This window comes from Rhipicephalus microplus, chromosome X (assembly GCF_043290135.1).
Source record: "Rhipicephalus microplus isolate Deutch F79 chromosome X, USDA_Rmic, whole genome shotgun sequence".
NCBI lineage: Eukaryota > Metazoa > Arthropoda > Arachnida > Ixodida > Ixodidae > Rhipicephalus > Rhipicephalus microplus.
The window spans coordinates 258,112,899-258,127,136 of record NC_134710.1 but is presented as its reverse complement, the minus strand read 5'-3'; the positions used below and the strand labels follow the sequence as shown (position 1 = coordinate 258,127,136).

Sequence of the window (14,238 nt, the reverse complement as noted above, 5' to 3'; positions counted from 1 at the left end):
CACTGTTACATTTATTTCTCACAAACAAACAAAAGTGTCCGCGTGGCCTAATGGATAAGGCGTCTGACTTCGGATCGAAGATTGCAAGTTCGAGTCCTGTCGCGGATGGTTTTTTTTTCCTCGTTATTTTCTTCCCGGTGGTGAATGAGTTAAAGCATGCTGCACATTCTATGTGACATTTCATTTCGCTCTAATAAAGTAAAATTGTCCGCGTGGCCTAATCGAAAAGGCGTCTGACTTCAGATCAGACGGTTGCAGGTCCGAGTCCTGTCGGGGACGGCTTTTTTTTTCTTCCTTATTTTTTCCCGGTGGTGAATGAGTTAAAGCATACTGCATCTTCTCTGTTACATTTCATTTCGCTCTACCAAAAAAAATTGTCCGCGTTGCCTAACGAATAAGGCGTCTGACTTCGGATCAGAAGATTGCAGGTTCGAGTCCTGTCGCGGACGGTTTTTTTTTCCTCGTTATTTACTTCCCGGTGTTGAATGAGTTAAAGCATGCTGCACCTTCTATTTTGAATTTCAAATCTCTAATAAAAAAAGTGTCGGCGTGACCTAATGAATAAGGCAACTGATTTCGGATCAGATTATTGCAGGTTCGAGTCCTTTCACGGACGGTTTTTTTTTCCTCGTTATTTTTTCTCTGTGGTGAATGAGTGAACGCATGCTGCACCTTCTATGTTACATTTCATTTCGCTCTAATAAAGGCGAAGTGTCCGCGTGGCCTAATAGATAAGGCGTCTGACTTCGGATCAGAAGATTGCAGGTTCGAGTCCTGTCGCGGATGGTTTTTTTTCCTCGTTATTTTCTTCCCGGGGCTAAATGAGTTAAAGCATGCTGCACCTTCTCTGTTACAGTTCATTTCGCTCTCATAAAGACGAAGTGTCCGCGTGGCCTAATGGATAAGGCGTCTGACTTCGGATCAGAAGATTCCAGGTTCGAGTCCTGTCGCGGACGGTTTTTTTCCTCGTTATTTTCTTCCCTGTGGTGAATGAGTTAAAGCATGCTGCACCTTCTATGTTACATTTCATTTCGCTCTAATAAAGTAAAATTGTCCGCGTGGCCTAATGGATAAGGCGTCTGACTTCGGATCAGAAGATTGCAGGTTCGAGTCCTGTCGCGGACGGTTTTTTTTCCTCGTTAATTTTTATTCTCGGTGGTGAATGCGTTAAAGCATACCTTCTCTGTTACATTTATTTCTCACAAACAAAAAAAGTGTCCGCGTTGCCTTATGGATAAGGCGTCTGACTTCGGTTCAGACGATTGCAGATTCGTGTGCTGTGGCGGAAGGTTTTTTTTTCCTCGGTTTTTTCATTCCCGGTGGTGAATGGGTTAAAGCATGCTGTACCTTCTCTGGTACATTTAATTTCTCACAAACAAACGAAAGTGTCCGCGTGGCCTAATGGATAAGGCGTCTGACTTCGGATCAGAAGATTGCAGGTTCGAGTCCTGTCGTGGACGGTTTTTTTTTCCTCGTTAATTTTTATTCTCAGTGGTGAATGCGTTAAAGCATACCTTCTCTGTTACATTTATTTCTCACAAACAAAAAAAGTGTCCGCGTTGCCTTATGGATAAGGCGTCTGACTTCGGTTCAGATGATTGCAGATTCGTGTCCTGTGGCAGAAGGTTTTTTTTTTCTCGGTTTTTCATTCCCGGTGGTGAATGGGTTAAAGCATGCTGTACCTTCTCTGGTACATTTAATTTCTCACTAACAAATGAAAGTGTCCGCGTGGCCTAATGGATAAGGCGTCTGACTTCGGATCAGAAGATTGCAGGTTCGAGTCCTGTCGCGGACGGTTTTTTTTCCTCGTTATTTTCTTCCCGGTGGTGAATGAGTTAAAGCATGCTGCACCTTCTATGTGACATTTCATTTCGCTCTAATAAAGTAAAATTGTCCGCGTGGCCTAATGAATAAGGCATCTGACTTCGGATCAGAAGACTGCAGGTTCGAGTCCTGTCGCGGACGGTTTTTTTTTTCCTCGTTATTTTCTTCCCGGTGCTGAATGAGTTAAAGCATGCTGCACCTTCTCTGTTACAGTTCATTTCGCTCTCATAAAAACGAAGTGTCCGCGTGGCCTAATGGATAAGGCGTCTGACTTCGGATCAGAAGATTGCAGGTTCGAATCCTGTCGCGGACGGTTTTTTTTTCCTCTTTATTTTCTTCCCTGTGGTGAATGAGTTAAAGCACGCTGCACCTTCTGTGTTACATTTCATTTCGCTCTAATAAAGATGAAGTGTCCGCGTGGCCTATTGGATAAGGCGTCTGACTTCGGATCAGAAGATTCCGGGTTCGAGTCCTGTCGCGGACGGTTTTTTTTCCTCGTTATTTTCTTCCCTGTAGTGAATGAGTTAAAGCATGCTGCACCTTCTATGTTACATTTCATTTCGCTCTAATAAAGGCGAAGTGTCCGCGTGGCCTAATGGATAAGGCGTCTGACTTCGGATCAGAAGATTGCAGGTTCGAATCCTGTCGCGGACGGTTTTTTTTTCCTCGTTATTTTTTTCTCTGTGGTGAATGAGTGAATGCATGCTGCACCTTCTATGTTACATTTCGTTTCACTCTAATAAAGGCGAAGTGTCCGCGTGGCCTAATGGATAAGGCGTCTGACTTCGGATCAGAGGATTGCAGGTTCGAGTCCTGTCGCAGACGGTTTTTTGTCCTAGTTATTTTTTATTCACGGTGGTGAATGCGTTGAAGCATACCTTCTCTGTTACATTTATTTCTCACAAACAAAAAAAGTGTCCGCGTTGCCTTATGGATAAGGCGCCTTACTTCGGTTCAGACGATTGCAGATTCTTGTCCTGTGGCAGAAGGTTTTTTTTTCCTCGGTTTTTTCATTCCCGGTGGTGAATGGCTTAAAGCATGCTGTACCTTCTCTGGTACATTTAATTTCTCACTAACAAACGAAAGTGTCCGCGTGGCCTAATGGATAAGGCGTCTGACTTCGGATCGAAGATTGCAGGTTCGAGTCCTGTCGTGGACAGTTTTTTTTCCTGGTTATTTACTTCCCGGTGTTGAATGAGTTAAAGCATGCTGCACCTTCTATTTTGAATTTCAAATTGCTCTAATCAAAGAAAGTGTCGGCGTGACCTAATGAATAAGGCAACTGATTTCGGATCAGATTATTGCAGGTTCGAATCCTGTCGCGGACGGTTTTTTTTTCCTCGTTATTTTTTTCTCTGTGGTGAATGAGTGAATGCATGCTGCACCTTCTATGTTACATTTCGTTTCACTCTAATAAAGGCGAAGTGTCCGCGTGGCCTAATGGATAAGGCGTCTGACTTCGGATCAGAGGATTGCAGGTTCGAGTCCTGTCGCAGACGGTTTTTTGTCCTCGTTATTTTTTATTCACGGTGGTGAATGCGTTGAAGCATGCTGTACCTTCTCTGTTACATTTATTTCTCACCAACAAACAAAAGTGTCCGCGTGGCCTAATGGATGAGGCGTCTGACTTCGGATCGAAGATTGCAGGTTCGAGTCCTGTCGCGGATGGTTTTTTTTTCCTCGTTATTTTCTTCCCGGTGGTGAATGAGTTAAAGCATGCTGCACATTCTATGTGACATTTCATTTCGCTCTAATAAAGTAAAATTGTCCGCGTGGCCTAATCGAAAAGGCGTCTGACTTCAGATCAGAAGATTGCAGGTCCGAGTCCTGTCGGGGACGGCTTTTTTTTTCTTCCTTATTTTTTCCCGGTGGTGAATGAGTTAAAGCATACTGCATCTTCTCTGTTACATTTCATTTCGCTCTAACAAAAAAAATTGTCCGCGTTGCCTAACAAATAAGGCGTCTGACTTCGGATCAGAAGATTGCAGGTTCGAGTCCTGTCGCGGACGGTTTTTTTTTTCCTCGTTATTTACTTCCCGGTGTTGAATGAGTTAAAGCATGCTGCACCTTCTATTTTGAATTTCAAATCTCAAATAAAAAACAGTGTCGGCGTGACCTAATGAATAAGGCAACTGATTTCGGATCAGATTATTGCAGGTTCGAGTCCTTTCACGGACGGTTTTTTTTTCCTCGTTATTTTTTCTCTGTGGTGATTGAGTGAACGCATGCTGCACCTTCTATGTTACATTTCATTTCGCTCTAATAAAGGCGAAGTGTCCGCGTGGCCTAATAGATAAGGCGTCTGACTTCGGATCAGAATATTGCAGGTTCGAGTCCTGTCGCGGATGGTTTTTTTTCCTCGTTATTTTCTTCCCGGGGCTAAATGAGTTAAAGCATGCTGCACCTTCTCTGTTACAGTTCATTTCGCTCTCATAAAGACGAAGTGTCCGCGTGGCCTATTGGATAAGGCGTCTGACTTCGGATCAGAAGATTCCAGGTTCGAGTCCTGTCGCGGACGGTTTTTTTCCTCGTTATTTTCTTCCCTGTGGTGAATGAGTTAAAGCATGCTGCACCTTCTATGTTACATTTCATTTCGCTCTAATAAAGGCGAAGTGTCCGCGTGGCCTAATAGATAAGGCGTTTGACTTCGGATCAGAAGATTGCAGGTTCGAGTCCTGTCGCGGATGGTTTTTTTTCCTCGTTATTTTCTTCCCGGGGCTAAATGAGTTAAAGCATGCTGCACCTTCTCTGTTACAGTTCATTTCGCTCTCATAAAGACGAAGTGTCCGCGTGGCCTAATGGATAAGGCGTCTGACTTCAGATCAGAAGATTCCAGGTTCGAGTCCTGTCGCGGACGGTTTTTTTCCTCGTTATTTTCTTCCCTGTGGTGAATGAGTTAAAGCATGCTGCACCTTCTATGTTACATTTCATTTCGCTCTAATAAAGTAAAGTTGTCCGCGTGGCCTAATGGATAAGGCGTCTGACTTCGGATGAGAAGATTGCAGGTTCGAGTCCTGTCGCGGACGGTTTTTTTTCCTCGTTAATTTTTATTCTCGGTGGTGAATGCGTTAAAGCATACCTTCTCTGTTACATTTATTTCTCACAAACAAAAAAAGTGTCCGCGTTGCCTTATGGATAAGGCGTCTGACTTCGGTTCAGACGATTGCAGATTCGTGTGCTGTGGCGGAAGGTTTTTTTTTTCCTCGCTTTTTTCATTCCCGTTGGTGAATGGGTTAAAGCATGCTGTACCTTCTCTGGTACATTTAATTTCTCACAAACAAACGAAAGTGTCCGCGTGGCCTAATGGATAAGGCGTCTGACTTCGGATCAGAAGATTGCAGGTTCGAGTCCTGTCGCGGACGGTTTTTTTAACTCGTTATTTTATTCCCGGTGGTGAATGAGTTAAAGCATGCTGCACCTTCTATGTGACTTTTCATTTCGCTCTAATAAAGTAAAATTGTCCGCGTGTCCTAATCGAAAAGGCGTCTGACTTCGGATCAGAAGATTGCAGGTTCGAATCCTGTCGCGGAGGGTTTTTTTTCCACGTTATTTTCTTCCCTGTGGTGAATGAGTTAAAGCACGCTGCACCTTCTGTGTTACATTTCATTTCGCTCTAAGAAAGACGAAGTGTCCGCGTGGCCTAATGGATAAGGCGTCTGACTTCGGATCAGAAGATTGCAGGTTCGAATCCTGTCGCGGACGGTTTTTTTTCTTCGTTATTTTCTTCCCTGTGGTGAATGAGTTAAAGCAAGCTGCACCTTCTGTGTTACATATCATTTCGCTCTAATAAAGACGAAGTGTCCGCGTGGCCTATTGGATAAGGCGTCTGACTTCGGATCAGAAGATTCCAGGTTCGAGTCCTGTCGCGGACGGTTTTTTTTTTCCTCGTTATTTTCTTCCCTGTGGTGAATGAGTTAAAGCATGCTGCACCTTCTATGTTACATTTCATTTCGCTCTAATAAAGTAAAATTGTCCGCGTGGCCTAATGGATAAGGCGTCTGACTTCGGATCAGAAGATTGCAGGTTCGAGTCCTGTCGCGGACGGTTTTTTTTTCCTCGTTAATTATTATTCACGGTGGTGAATGCGTTAAAGCATACCTTCTCTGTTACATTTATTTCTCACAAACAAAAAAAGTGTCCGCGTTGCCTTATGGATAAGGCGTCTGACTTCGGTTCAGACGATTGCAGATTCTTGTCCTGTGGCAGAAGGTTTTTTTTCCTCGGTTTTTTCATTCCCGGTGGTGAATGGGTTAAAGCATGCTGTACCTTCTCTGGTACATTTAATTTCTCACTAACAAACGAAAGTGTCCGCGTGGCCTAATGGATAAGGCGTCTGACTTCGGATCGAAAATTGCAGGTTCGAGTCCTGTCGTGGACGGTTTTTTTTCCTCGTTATTTTTTTCCGGTGGTGAATGAGTTAAAGCATGCTGCACCTTTTTGTGACATTTCATTTCGCTCTAATAAAGTAAAATTGTCCGCGTGGCCTAATCGAAAAGGCGTCTGACTTCAGATCAGAAGATTGCAGGTCCGAGTCCTGTCGGGGACGGCTTTTTTTTTCTTCCTTACTGTTTCCCGGTGGTGAATGAGTTAAAGCATACTGCACCTTCTCTGTTACATTTCATTTTGCTCTAATAAAAAATTGTCCGCGTAGCCTAATGAATAAGGCGTCTGACTTCGGATCAGAAGATTGCAGGTTCGAGTCCTGTCGCGGACGGTTTTTTTTCCTCGTTATTTACTTCCCGGTGTTGAATGAGTTAAAGCATGCTGCACCTTCTATTTTGAATTTCAAATTGCTCTAATAAAAGAAAGTGTCGGCGTGACCTAATGGATAAGGCAACTGATTTCGGATCAGATTATTGCAGGTTCGAGTCCTGTCACGGATTGTTTTTTTTTCCTCGTTATTTTTTTCTCTGTGGTGAATGAGTGAACGCATGCTGCACCTTCTATGTTACATTTCATTTCGCTCATATAAAGGCGAAGTGTCCGCGTGGCCTAATGGATAAGGCGTCTGACTTCGGATCAGAAGATTGCAGGTGCGAGTCGTGTCGCGGATGGTTTTTTTTCCTCGTTATTTTCTTCCCGGTGCTGAATGAGTTAAAGCATGCTGCACCTTCTCTGTTACAGTTCATTTCGCTCTCAAAAAGACGAAGTGTCCGCGTGGCCTAATGGATAAGGCGTCTGACTTCGGATCAGAAGATTGCATGTTCGAATCCTGTCGCGGACGGTTTTTTTTCCTCGTTATTTTCTTCCCTGTGGTGAATGATTTAAAGCACGCTGCACCTTCTCTGTTACAGTTCATTTCGCTCTCAAAAAGACGAAGTGTCCGCGTGGCCTAATGGATAAGGCGTCTGACTTCGGATCAGAAGATTGCCGGTTCGAGTCCTGTCGCGGATGGTTTTTTTTCCTCGTTAATTATTATTCACGGTGGTGAATGCGTTAAAGCATACCTTCTCTGTTACATTTATTTCTCACAAACAAAAAAAGTGTCCGCGTTGCCTTATGGATAAGGCGCCTGACTTCGGTTCAGACGATTGCAGATTCTTGTCCTGTGGCAGAAGGTTTTTTTTTCCTCGGTTTTTTCATTTCCGGTGGTGAATGGGTTAAAGCATGCTGTACCTTCTCTGGTACATTTAATTTCTCACTAACAAACGAAAGTGTGCGCGTGGCCTAATGGATATGGCGTCTGATTTCGGATCGAAGATTGCAGGTTCGAGTCCTGTCGTGGACGGTTTTTTTTCCCCGTTATTTACTTCCCGGTGTTGAATGAGTTAAAGCATGCTGCACCTTCTATTTTGAATTTCAAATTGCTCTAATCAAAGAAAGTGTCGGCGTGACCTAATGAATAAGGCAACTGATTTCGGATCAGATTATTGCAGGTTTGAGTCCTGTCACGGATTGTTTTTTTTCTCGTTATTTTTTTCTCTGTGGTAAATGAGTGAACGCATGCTGCACCTTCTATGTTACATTTCATTTCGCTCTAATAAAGGCGAAGTGTCCGCGCGGCCTAATGGATAAGGCGTCTGACTTCGGATCAGAAGATTGCAGGTTCGAGTCGTGTCGCGGATGGTTTTTTTTCCTCGTTATTTTCTTCCCGGTGCTGAATGAGTTAAAGCATGCTGCACCTTCTCTGTTACAGTTCATTTCGCTCTAATAAAGTAAAATTGTCCGCGTGGCCTAATGGATAACGCGTCTGACTTCGGATCAGAAGATTGCAGGTTCGAGTCCTGTCGTGGACGGTTTTTTTTTCCTCGTTAATTTTTATTCTCAGTGGTGAATGCGTTAAAGCATACCTTCTCTGTTACATTTATTTCTCACAAACAAAAAAAGTGTCCGCGTTGCCTTATGGATAAGGCGTCTGACTTCGGTTCAGATGATTGCAGATTCGTGTCCTGAGCAGAAGGTTTTTTTTTTCTCGGTTTTTCATTCCCGGTGGTGAATGGGTTAAAGCATGCTGTACCTTCTCTGGTACATTTAATTTCTCACTAACAAATGAAAGTGTCCGCGTGGCCTAATGGATAAGGCGTCTGACTTCGGATCAGAAGATTGCAGGTTCGAGTCCTGTCGCGGACGGTTTTTTTTCCTCGTTATTTTCTTCCCGGTGGTGAATGAGTTAAAGCATGCTGCACCTTCTATGTGACATTTCATTTCGCTCTAATAAAGTAAAATTGTCCGCGTGGCCTAATGAATAAGGCATCTGACTTCGGATCAGAAGACTGCAGGTTCGAGTCCTGTCGCGGACGGTTTTTTTTTTCCTCGTTATTTTCTTCCCGGTGCTGAATGAGTTAAAGCATGCTGCACCTTCTCTGTTACAGTTCATTTCGCTCTCATAAAAACGAAGTGTCCGCGTGGCCTAATGGATAAGGCGTCTGACTTCGGATCAGAAGATTGCAGGTTCGAATCCTGTCGCGGACGGTTTTTTTTTCTCTTTACTTTCTTCCCTGTGGTGAATGAGTTAAAGCACGCTGCACCTTCTGTGTTACATTTCATTTCGCTCTAATAAAGACGAAGTGTCCGCGTGGCCTATTGGATAAGGCGTCTGACTTCGGATCAGAAGATTCCGGGTTCGAGTCCTGTCGCGGACGGTTTTTTTTCCTCGTTATTTTCTTCCCTGTAGTGAATGAGTTAAAGCATGCTGCACCTTCTATGTTACATTTCATTTCGCTCTAATAAAGGCGAAGTGTCCGCGTGGCCTAATGGATAAGGCGTCTGACTTCGGATCAGAAGATTGCTGGTTCGAGTCCTGTCGCGGATGGTTTTTTTTCCTCGTTAATTATTATTCACGGTGGTGAATGCGTTAAAGCATACCTTCTCTGTTACATTTATTTCTCACAAACAAAAAAAGTGTCCGCGTTGCCTTATGGATAAGGCGCCTGACTTCGGTTCAGACGATTGCAGATTCTTGTCCTGTGGCAGAAGGTTTTTTTTTTCCTCGGTTTTTTCATTCCCGGTGGTGAATGGGTTAAAGCATGCTGTACCTTCTCTGGTACATTTAATTTCTCACTAACAAACGAAAGTGTCCGCGTGGCCTAATGGATAAGGCGTCTGACTTCGGATCGAAGATTGCAGGTTCGAGTCCTGTCGTGGACGGTTTTTTTTCCTGGTTATTTACTTCCCGGTGTTGAATGAGTTAAAGCATGCTGCACCTTCTATTTTGAATTTCAAATTGCTCTAATCAAAGAAAGTGTCGGCGTGACCTAATGAATAAGGCAACTGATTTCGGATCAGATTATTGCAGGTTTGAGTCCTGTCACGGATTGTTTTTTTTCTCGTTATTTTTTTCTCTGTGGTGAATGAGTGAACGCATGCTGCACCTTCTATGTTACATTTCATTTCGCTCTCATAAAGACGAAGTGTCCGCGTGGCCTAATGAATAAGGCGTCTGACTTCGGATCAGAAAATTGCAGGTTCGAATCCTGTCGCGGACGGTTTTTTTTTCCTCGTTATTTTTTTCTCTGTGGTGAATGAGTGAATGCATGCTGCACCTTCTATGTTACATTTCGTTTCACTCTAATAAAGGCGAAGTGTCCGCGTGGCCTAATGGATAAGGCGTCTGACTTCGGATCAGAGGATTGCAGGTTCGAGTCCTGTCGCAGACGGTTTTTTGTCCTCGTTATTTTTTATTCACGGTGGTGAATGCGTTAAAGCATGCTGTACCTTCTCTGTTACATTTATTTCTCACAAACAAACAAAAGTGTCCGCGTGGCCTAATGGATAAGGCGTCTGACTTCGGATCGAAGATTGCAGGTTCGAGTCCTGTCGCGGATGGTTTTTTTTTCCTCGTTTTTTTCTTCCCGGTGGTGAATGAGTTAAAGCATGCTGCACATTCTATGTGACATTTCATTTCGCTCTAATAAAGTAAAATTGTCCGCGTGGCCTAATCGAAAAGGCGTCTGACTTCAGATCAGAAGATTGCAGGTCCGAGTCCTGTCGGGGACGGCTTTTTTTTTCTTCCTTATTTTTTCCCGGTGGTGAATGAGTTAAAGCATACTGCATCTTCTCTGTTACATTTCATTTCGCTCTAACAAAAAAAATTGTCCGCGTTGCCTAACGAATAAGGCGTCTGACTTCGGATCAGAAGATTGCAGGTTCGAGTCCTGTCGCGGACGGTTTTTTTTTCCTCGTTATTTACTTCCCGGTGTTGAATGAGTTAAAGCATGCTGCACCTTCTATTTTGAATTTCAAATCTCTAATAAAAAAAAGTGTCGGCGTGACCTAATGAATAAGGCAACTGATTTCGGATCAGATTATTGCAGGTTCGAGTCCTTTCACGGACGGTTTTTTTTTCCTCGTTATTTTTTCTCTGTGGTGAATGAGTGAACGCATGCTGCACCTTCTATGTTACATTTCATTTCGCTCTAATAAAGGCGAAGTGTCCGCGTGGCCTAATAGATAAGGCGTCTGACTTCGGATCAGAAGATTGCAGGTTCGAGTCCTGTCGCGGATGGTTTTTTTTTCCTCGTTATTTTCTTCCCGGGGCTAAATGAGTTAAAGCATGCTGCACCTTCTCTGTTACAGTTCATTTCGCTCTCATAAAGACGAAGTGTCCGCGTGGCCTAGTGGATAAGGCGTCTGACTTCGGATCAGAAGATTCCAGGTTCGAGTCCTGTCGCGGACGGTTTTTTTCCTCGTTATTTTCTTCCCTGTGGTGAATGAGTTAAAGCATGCTGCACCTTCTATGTTACATTTCATTTCGCTCTAATAAAGGCGAAGTGTCCGCGTGGCCTAATAGATCAGGCGTCTGACTTCGGATCAGAAGATTGCAGGTACGAGTCCTGTCGCGGATGGTTTTTTTTCCTCGTTATTTTCTTCCCGGGGCTAAATGTGTTAAAGCATGCTGCCCCTTCTCTGTTACAGTTCATTTCGCTCTCATAAAGACGAAGTGTCCGCGTGGCCTAATGGATAAGGCGTCTGACTTCAGATCAGAAGATTCCAGGTTCGAGTCCTGTCGCGGACGGTTTTTTTCCTCGTTATTTTCTTCCCTGTGGTGAATGAGTTAAAGCATGCTGCACCTTCTATGTTACATTTCATTTCGCTCTAATAAAGTAAAATTGTCCGCGTGACCTAATGGATAAGGCGTCTGACTTCGGATCAGAAGATTGCAGGTTCGAGTCCTGTCGCGGACGGTTTTTTTTCCTCGTTAATTTTTATTCTCGGTGGTGAATGCGTTAAAGCATACCTTCTCTGTTACATTGATTTCTCACAAACAAAAAAAGTGTCCGCGTTGTCTTATGGATAAGGCGTCTGACTTCGGTTCAGACGATTGCAGATTCGTGTGCTGTGGCGGAAGGTTTTTTTTTTCCTCGGTTTTTTCATTCCCGGTGGTGAATGGGTTAAAGCATGCTGTACCTTCTCTGGTACATTTAATTTCTCACAAACAAACGAAAGTGTCCGCGTGGCCTAATGGATAAGGCGTCTGACTTCGGATCAGAAGATTGCAGGTTCGAGTCCTGTCGCGGACGGTTTTTTTAACTCGTTATTTTATTCCCGGTGGTGAATGAGTTAAAGCATGCTGCACCTTCTATGTGACTTTTCATTTCGCTCAAAATTGTCCGCGTGTCCTAATCGAAAACGCGTCTGACTTCGGATCAGAAGATTGCAGGTTCGAATCCTGTCGCGGACGGTTTTTTTTCCACGTTATTTTCTTCCCTGTGGTGAATGAGTTAAAGCACGCTGCACCTTCTGTGTTACATTTCATTTCGCTCTAAGAAAGACGAAGTGTCCGCGTGGCCTAATGGATAAGGCGTCTGACTTCGGATCAGAAGATTGCAGGTTCGAATCCTGTCGCGGACGGTTTTTTTTCTTCGTTATTTTCTTCCCTGTGGTGAATGAGTTAAAGCAAGCTGCACCTTCTGTGTTACATTTCATTTCGCTCTAATAAAGACGAAGTGTCCGCGTGGCCTATTGGATAAGGCGTCTGACTTCGGATCAGAAGATTCCAGGTTCGAGTCCTGTCGCGGACGGTTTTTTTTCCTCGTTATTTTCTTCCCTGTGGTGAATGAGTTAAAGCATGCTGCACCTTCTATGTTACATTTCATTTCGCTCTAATAAAGTAAAATTGTCCGCGTGGCCTAATGGATAAGGCGTCTGACTTCGGATCAGAAGATTGCAGGTTCGAGTCCTGTCGCGGACGGTTTTTTTTTCCTCGTTAATTATTATTCACGGTGGTGAATGCGTTAAAGCATACCTTCTCTGTTACATTTATTTCTCACAAACAAAAAAAGTGTCCGCGTTGCCTTATGGATAAGGCGTCTGACTTCGGTTCAGACGATTGCAGATTCTTGTCCTGTGGCAGAAGGTTTTTTTTTCCTCGGTTTTTTCATTCCCGGTGGTGAATGGGTTAAAGCATGCTGTACCTTCTCTGGTACATTTAATTTCTCACTAACAAACGAAAGTGTCCGCGTGGCCTAATGGATAAGGCGTCTGACTGCGGATCGAAGATTGCAGGTTCGAGTCCTGTCGTGGACGGTTTTTTTTCCTCGTTATTTTTTTCCGGTGGTGAATGAGTTAAAGCATGCTGCACCTTTTTGTGACATTTCATTTCGCTCTCATAAAGACGAAGTGTCCGCGTGGCCTAATGAATAAGGCGTCTGACTTCGGATCAGAAAATTGCAGGTTCGAATCCTGTCGCGGACGGTTTTTTTTTCCTCGTTATTTTTTTCTCTGTGGTGAATGAGTGAATGCATGCTGCACCTTCTATGTTACATTTCGTTTCACTCTAATAAAGGCGAAGTGTCCGCGTGGCCTAATGGATAAGGCGTCTGACTTCGGATCAGAGGATTGCAGGTTCGAGTCCTGTCGCAGACGGTTTTTTGTCCTCGTTATTTTTTATTCACGGTGGTGAATGCGTTAAAGCATGCTGTACCTTCTCTGTTACATTTATTTCTCACAAACAAACAAAAGTGTCCGCGAGGCCTAATGGATAAGGCGTCTGACTTCGGATCGAAGATTGCAGGTTCGAGTCCTGTCGCGGATGGTTTTTTTTTCCTCGTTTTTTTCTTCCCGGTGGTGAATGAGTTAAAGCATGCTGCACATTCTATGTGACATTTCATTTCGCTCTAATAAAGTAAAATTGTCCGCGTGGCCTAATCGAAAAGGCGTCTGACTTCAGATCAGAAGATTGCAGGTCCGAGTCCTGTCGGGGACGGCTTTTTTTTTTCTTCCTTATTTTTTCCCGGTGGTGAATGAGTTAAAGCATACTGCATCTTCTCTGTTACATTTCATTTCGCTCTAACAAAAAAAATTGTCCGCGTTGCCTAACGAATAAGGCGTCTGACTTCGGATCAGAAGATTGCAGGTTCGAGTCCTGTCGCGGACGGTTTTTTTTTCCTCGTTATTTACTTCCCGGTGTTGAATGAGTTAAAGCATGCTGCACCTTCTATTTTGAATTTCAAATCTCTAATAAAAAAAAGTGTCGGCGTGACCTAATGAATAAGGCAACTGATTTCGGATCAGATTATTGCAGGTTCGAGTCCTTTCACGGACGGTTTTTTTTTCCTCGTTATTTTTTCTCTGTGGTGAATGAGTGAACGCATGCTGCACCTTCTATGTTGCATTTCATTTCGCTCTAATAAAGGCGAAGTGTCCGCGTGGCCTAATAGATAAGGCGTCTGACTTCGGATCAGAAGATTGCAGGTTCGAGTCCTGTCGCGGACGGTTTTTTTTTCCTCGTTATTTACTTCCCGGTGTTGAATGAGTTAAAGCATGCTGCACCTTCTATTTTGAATTTCAAATTGCTCTAATAAAAGAAAGTGTCGGCGTGACCTAATGCATAAGGCAACTGATTTCGGATCAGATTATTGCAGGTTCGAGTCCTGTCACGGATTGTTTTTTTTCCTCGTTATTTTTTTCTCTGTGGTGAATGAGTGAACGCATGCTGCACCTTCTATGTTACATTTCATTTCGCTCATATAAAGG

The 14,238-nt window shown here is 43.7% G+C and overlaps 45 non-coding genes across 45 annotated transcripts; all 45 read left to right on the top strand.

The window, feature by feature from the left end:
• Positions 1-376: 376 nt before the first annotated feature.
• Positions 377-449, top strand: TRNAR-UCG (transfer RNA arginine (anticodon UCG)). Its single transcript has one exon. It is a non-coding gene; the product is annotated as a tRNA-Arg (tRNA).
• Positions 450-713: 264 nt separating this feature from the next.
• On the top strand, positions 714-786 carry TRNAR-UCG (transfer RNA arginine (anticodon UCG)). Its single transcript has one exon. It is a non-coding gene; the product is annotated as a tRNA-Arg (tRNA).
• Positions 787-883: 97 nt separating this feature from the next.
• On the top strand, positions 884-956 carry TRNAR-UCG (transfer RNA arginine (anticodon UCG)). The gene has a single exon. It is a non-coding gene; the product is annotated as a tRNA-Arg (tRNA).
• Positions 957-1,052: 96 nt separating this feature from the next.
• TRNAR-UCG (transfer RNA arginine (anticodon UCG)) lies at positions 1,053-1,125 on the top strand. The gene has a single exon. It is a non-coding gene; the product is annotated as a tRNA-Arg (tRNA).
• A 262-nt stretch (positions 1,126-1,387) lies between these two features.
• On the top strand, positions 1,388-1,460 carry TRNAR-UCG (transfer RNA arginine (anticodon UCG)). The gene has a single exon. It is a non-coding gene; the product is annotated as a tRNA-Arg (tRNA).
• A 262-nt stretch (positions 1,461-1,722) lies between these two features.
• Positions 1,723-1,795, top strand: TRNAR-UCG (transfer RNA arginine (anticodon UCG)). The gene has a single exon. It is a non-coding gene; the product is annotated as a tRNA-Arg (tRNA).
• A 97-nt stretch (positions 1,796-1,892) lies between these two features.
• On the top strand, positions 1,893-1,965 carry TRNAR-UCG (transfer RNA arginine (anticodon UCG)). Its single transcript has one exon. It is a non-coding gene; the product is annotated as a tRNA-Arg (tRNA).
• A 99-nt stretch (positions 1,966-2,064) lies between these two features.
• Positions 2,065-2,137, top strand: TRNAR-UCG (transfer RNA arginine (anticodon UCG)). Its single transcript has one exon. It is a non-coding gene; the product is annotated as a tRNA-Arg (tRNA).
• Positions 2,138-2,235: 98 nt separating this feature from the next.
• TRNAR-UCG (transfer RNA arginine (anticodon UCG)) lies at positions 2,236-2,308 on the top strand. Its single transcript has one exon. It is a non-coding gene; the product is annotated as a tRNA-Arg (tRNA).
• Positions 2,309-2,405: 97 nt separating this feature from the next.
• On the top strand, positions 2,406-2,478 carry TRNAR-UCG (transfer RNA arginine (anticodon UCG)). Its single transcript has one exon. It is a non-coding gene; the product is annotated as a tRNA-Arg (tRNA).
• Positions 2,479-2,576: 98 nt separating this feature from the next.
• Positions 2,577-2,649, top strand: TRNAR-UCG (transfer RNA arginine (anticodon UCG)). The gene has a single exon. It is a non-coding gene; the product is annotated as a tRNA-Arg (tRNA).
• A 262-nt stretch (positions 2,650-2,911) lies between these two features.
• Positions 2,912-2,983, top strand: TRNAR-UCG (transfer RNA arginine (anticodon UCG)). The gene has a single exon. It is a non-coding gene; the product is annotated as a tRNA-Arg (tRNA).
• Positions 2,984-3,250: 267 nt separating this feature from the next.
• TRNAR-UCG (transfer RNA arginine (anticodon UCG)) lies at positions 3,251-3,323 on the top strand. The gene has a single exon. It is a non-coding gene; the product is annotated as a tRNA-Arg (tRNA).
• Positions 3,324-4,099: 776 nt separating this feature from the next.
• On the top strand, positions 4,100-4,172 carry TRNAR-UCG (transfer RNA arginine (anticodon UCG)). Its single transcript has one exon. It is a non-coding gene; the product is annotated as a tRNA-Arg (tRNA).
• Positions 4,173-4,269: 97 nt separating this feature from the next.
• TRNAR-UCG (transfer RNA arginine (anticodon UCG)) lies at positions 4,270-4,342 on the top strand. The gene has a single exon. It is a non-coding gene; the product is annotated as a tRNA-Arg (tRNA).
• Positions 4,343-4,438: 96 nt separating this feature from the next.
• On the top strand, positions 4,439-4,511 carry TRNAR-UCG (transfer RNA arginine (anticodon UCG)). The gene has a single exon. It is a non-coding gene; the product is annotated as a tRNA-Arg (tRNA).
• Positions 4,512-4,777: 266 nt separating this feature from the next.
• On the top strand, positions 4,778-4,850 carry TRNAR-UCG (transfer RNA arginine (anticodon UCG)). The gene has a single exon. It is a non-coding gene; the product is annotated as a tRNA-Arg (tRNA).
• A 263-nt stretch (positions 4,851-5,113) lies between these two features.
• Positions 5,114-5,186, top strand: TRNAR-UCG (transfer RNA arginine (anticodon UCG)). Its single transcript has one exon. It is a non-coding gene; the product is annotated as a tRNA-Arg (tRNA).
• Positions 5,187-5,453: 267 nt separating this feature from the next.
• On the top strand, positions 5,454-5,526 carry TRNAR-UCG (transfer RNA arginine (anticodon UCG)). Its single transcript has one exon. It is a non-coding gene; the product is annotated as a tRNA-Arg (tRNA).
• Positions 5,527-5,623: 97 nt separating this feature from the next.
• Positions 5,624-5,696, top strand: TRNAR-UCG (transfer RNA arginine (anticodon UCG)). Its single transcript has one exon. It is a non-coding gene; the product is annotated as a tRNA-Arg (tRNA).
• Positions 5,697-5,795: 99 nt separating this feature from the next.
• TRNAR-UCG (transfer RNA arginine (anticodon UCG)) lies at positions 5,796-5,868 on the top strand. Its single transcript has one exon. It is a non-coding gene; the product is annotated as a tRNA-Arg (tRNA).
• A 262-nt stretch (positions 5,869-6,130) lies between these two features.
• Positions 6,131-6,202, top strand: TRNAR-UCG (transfer RNA arginine (anticodon UCG)). Its single transcript has one exon. It is a non-coding gene; the product is annotated as a tRNA-Arg (tRNA).
• A 263-nt stretch (positions 6,203-6,465) lies between these two features.
• TRNAR-UCG (transfer RNA arginine (anticodon UCG)) lies at positions 6,466-6,538 on the top strand. The gene has a single exon. It is a non-coding gene; the product is annotated as a tRNA-Arg (tRNA).
• A 437-nt stretch (positions 6,539-6,975) lies between these two features.
• TRNAR-UCG (transfer RNA arginine (anticodon UCG)) lies at positions 6,976-7,048 on the top strand. The gene has a single exon. It is a non-coding gene; the product is annotated as a tRNA-Arg (tRNA).
• A 97-nt stretch (positions 7,049-7,145) lies between these two features.
• TRNAR-UCG (transfer RNA arginine (anticodon UCG)) lies at positions 7,146-7,218 on the top strand. The gene has a single exon. It is a non-coding gene; the product is annotated as a tRNA-Arg (tRNA).
• Positions 7,219-7,987: 769 nt separating this feature from the next.
• On the top strand, positions 7,988-8,060 carry TRNAR-UCG (transfer RNA arginine (anticodon UCG)). The gene has a single exon. It is a non-coding gene; the product is annotated as a tRNA-Arg (tRNA).
• A 261-nt stretch (positions 8,061-8,321) lies between these two features.
• Positions 8,322-8,394, top strand: TRNAR-UCG (transfer RNA arginine (anticodon UCG)). The gene has a single exon. It is a non-coding gene; the product is annotated as a tRNA-Arg (tRNA).
• Positions 8,395-8,491: 97 nt separating this feature from the next.
• TRNAR-UCG (transfer RNA arginine (anticodon UCG)) lies at positions 8,492-8,564 on the top strand. The gene has a single exon. It is a non-coding gene; the product is annotated as a tRNA-Arg (tRNA).
• A 99-nt stretch (positions 8,565-8,663) lies between these two features.
• Positions 8,664-8,736, top strand: TRNAR-UCG (transfer RNA arginine (anticodon UCG)). Its single transcript has one exon. It is a non-coding gene; the product is annotated as a tRNA-Arg (tRNA).
• Positions 8,737-8,833: 97 nt separating this feature from the next.
• TRNAR-UCG (transfer RNA arginine (anticodon UCG)) lies at positions 8,834-8,906 on the top strand. Its single transcript has one exon. It is a non-coding gene; the product is annotated as a tRNA-Arg (tRNA).
• Positions 8,907-9,003: 97 nt separating this feature from the next.
• On the top strand, positions 9,004-9,076 carry TRNAR-UCG (transfer RNA arginine (anticodon UCG)). The gene has a single exon. It is a non-coding gene; the product is annotated as a tRNA-Arg (tRNA).
• A 600-nt stretch (positions 9,077-9,676) lies between these two features.
• TRNAR-UCG (transfer RNA arginine (anticodon UCG)) lies at positions 9,677-9,749 on the top strand. Its single transcript has one exon. It is a non-coding gene; the product is annotated as a tRNA-Arg (tRNA).
• Positions 9,750-9,847: 98 nt separating this feature from the next.
• TRNAR-UCG (transfer RNA arginine (anticodon UCG)) lies at positions 9,848-9,920 on the top strand. Its single transcript has one exon. It is a non-coding gene; the product is annotated as a tRNA-Arg (tRNA).
• Positions 9,921-10,357: 437 nt separating this feature from the next.
• TRNAR-UCG (transfer RNA arginine (anticodon UCG)) lies at positions 10,358-10,430 on the top strand. The gene has a single exon. It is a non-coding gene; the product is annotated as a tRNA-Arg (tRNA).
• Positions 10,431-10,695: 265 nt separating this feature from the next.
• Positions 10,696-10,768, top strand: TRNAR-UCG (transfer RNA arginine (anticodon UCG)). The gene has a single exon. It is a non-coding gene; the product is annotated as a tRNA-Arg (tRNA).
• Positions 10,769-10,866: 98 nt separating this feature from the next.
• TRNAR-UCG (transfer RNA arginine (anticodon UCG)) lies at positions 10,867-10,939 on the top strand. The gene has a single exon. It is a non-coding gene; the product is annotated as a tRNA-Arg (tRNA).
• Positions 10,940-11,374: 435 nt separating this feature from the next.
• On the top strand, positions 11,375-11,447 carry TRNAR-UCG (transfer RNA arginine (anticodon UCG)). The gene has a single exon. It is a non-coding gene; the product is annotated as a tRNA-Arg (tRNA).
• Positions 11,448-11,710: 263 nt separating this feature from the next.
• TRNAR-UCG (transfer RNA arginine (anticodon UCG)) lies at positions 11,711-11,783 on the top strand. Its single transcript has one exon. It is a non-coding gene; the product is annotated as a tRNA-Arg (tRNA).
• Positions 11,784-12,041: 258 nt separating this feature from the next.
• On the top strand, positions 12,042-12,114 carry TRNAR-UCG (transfer RNA arginine (anticodon UCG)). Its single transcript has one exon. It is a non-coding gene; the product is annotated as a tRNA-Arg (tRNA).
• A 97-nt stretch (positions 12,115-12,211) lies between these two features.
• Positions 12,212-12,284, top strand: TRNAR-UCG (transfer RNA arginine (anticodon UCG)). The gene has a single exon. It is a non-coding gene; the product is annotated as a tRNA-Arg (tRNA).
• Positions 12,285-12,381: 97 nt separating this feature from the next.
• Positions 12,382-12,454, top strand: TRNAR-UCG (transfer RNA arginine (anticodon UCG)). The gene has a single exon. It is a non-coding gene; the product is annotated as a tRNA-Arg (tRNA).
• Positions 12,455-12,884: 430 nt separating this feature from the next.
• Positions 12,885-12,957, top strand: TRNAR-UCG (transfer RNA arginine (anticodon UCG)). The gene has a single exon. It is a non-coding gene; the product is annotated as a tRNA-Arg (tRNA).
• A 98-nt stretch (positions 12,958-13,055) lies between these two features.
• Positions 13,056-13,128, top strand: TRNAR-UCG (transfer RNA arginine (anticodon UCG)). The gene has a single exon. It is a non-coding gene; the product is annotated as a tRNA-Arg (tRNA).
• A 438-nt stretch (positions 13,129-13,566) lies between these two features.
• Positions 13,567-13,639, top strand: TRNAR-UCG (transfer RNA arginine (anticodon UCG)). Its single transcript has one exon. It is a non-coding gene; the product is annotated as a tRNA-Arg (tRNA).
• A 265-nt stretch (positions 13,640-13,904) lies between these two features.
• Positions 13,905-13,977, top strand: TRNAR-UCG (transfer RNA arginine (anticodon UCG)). The gene has a single exon. It is a non-coding gene; the product is annotated as a tRNA-Arg (tRNA).
• The last annotated feature ends 261 nt before the right edge of the window (positions 13,978-14,238 follow it).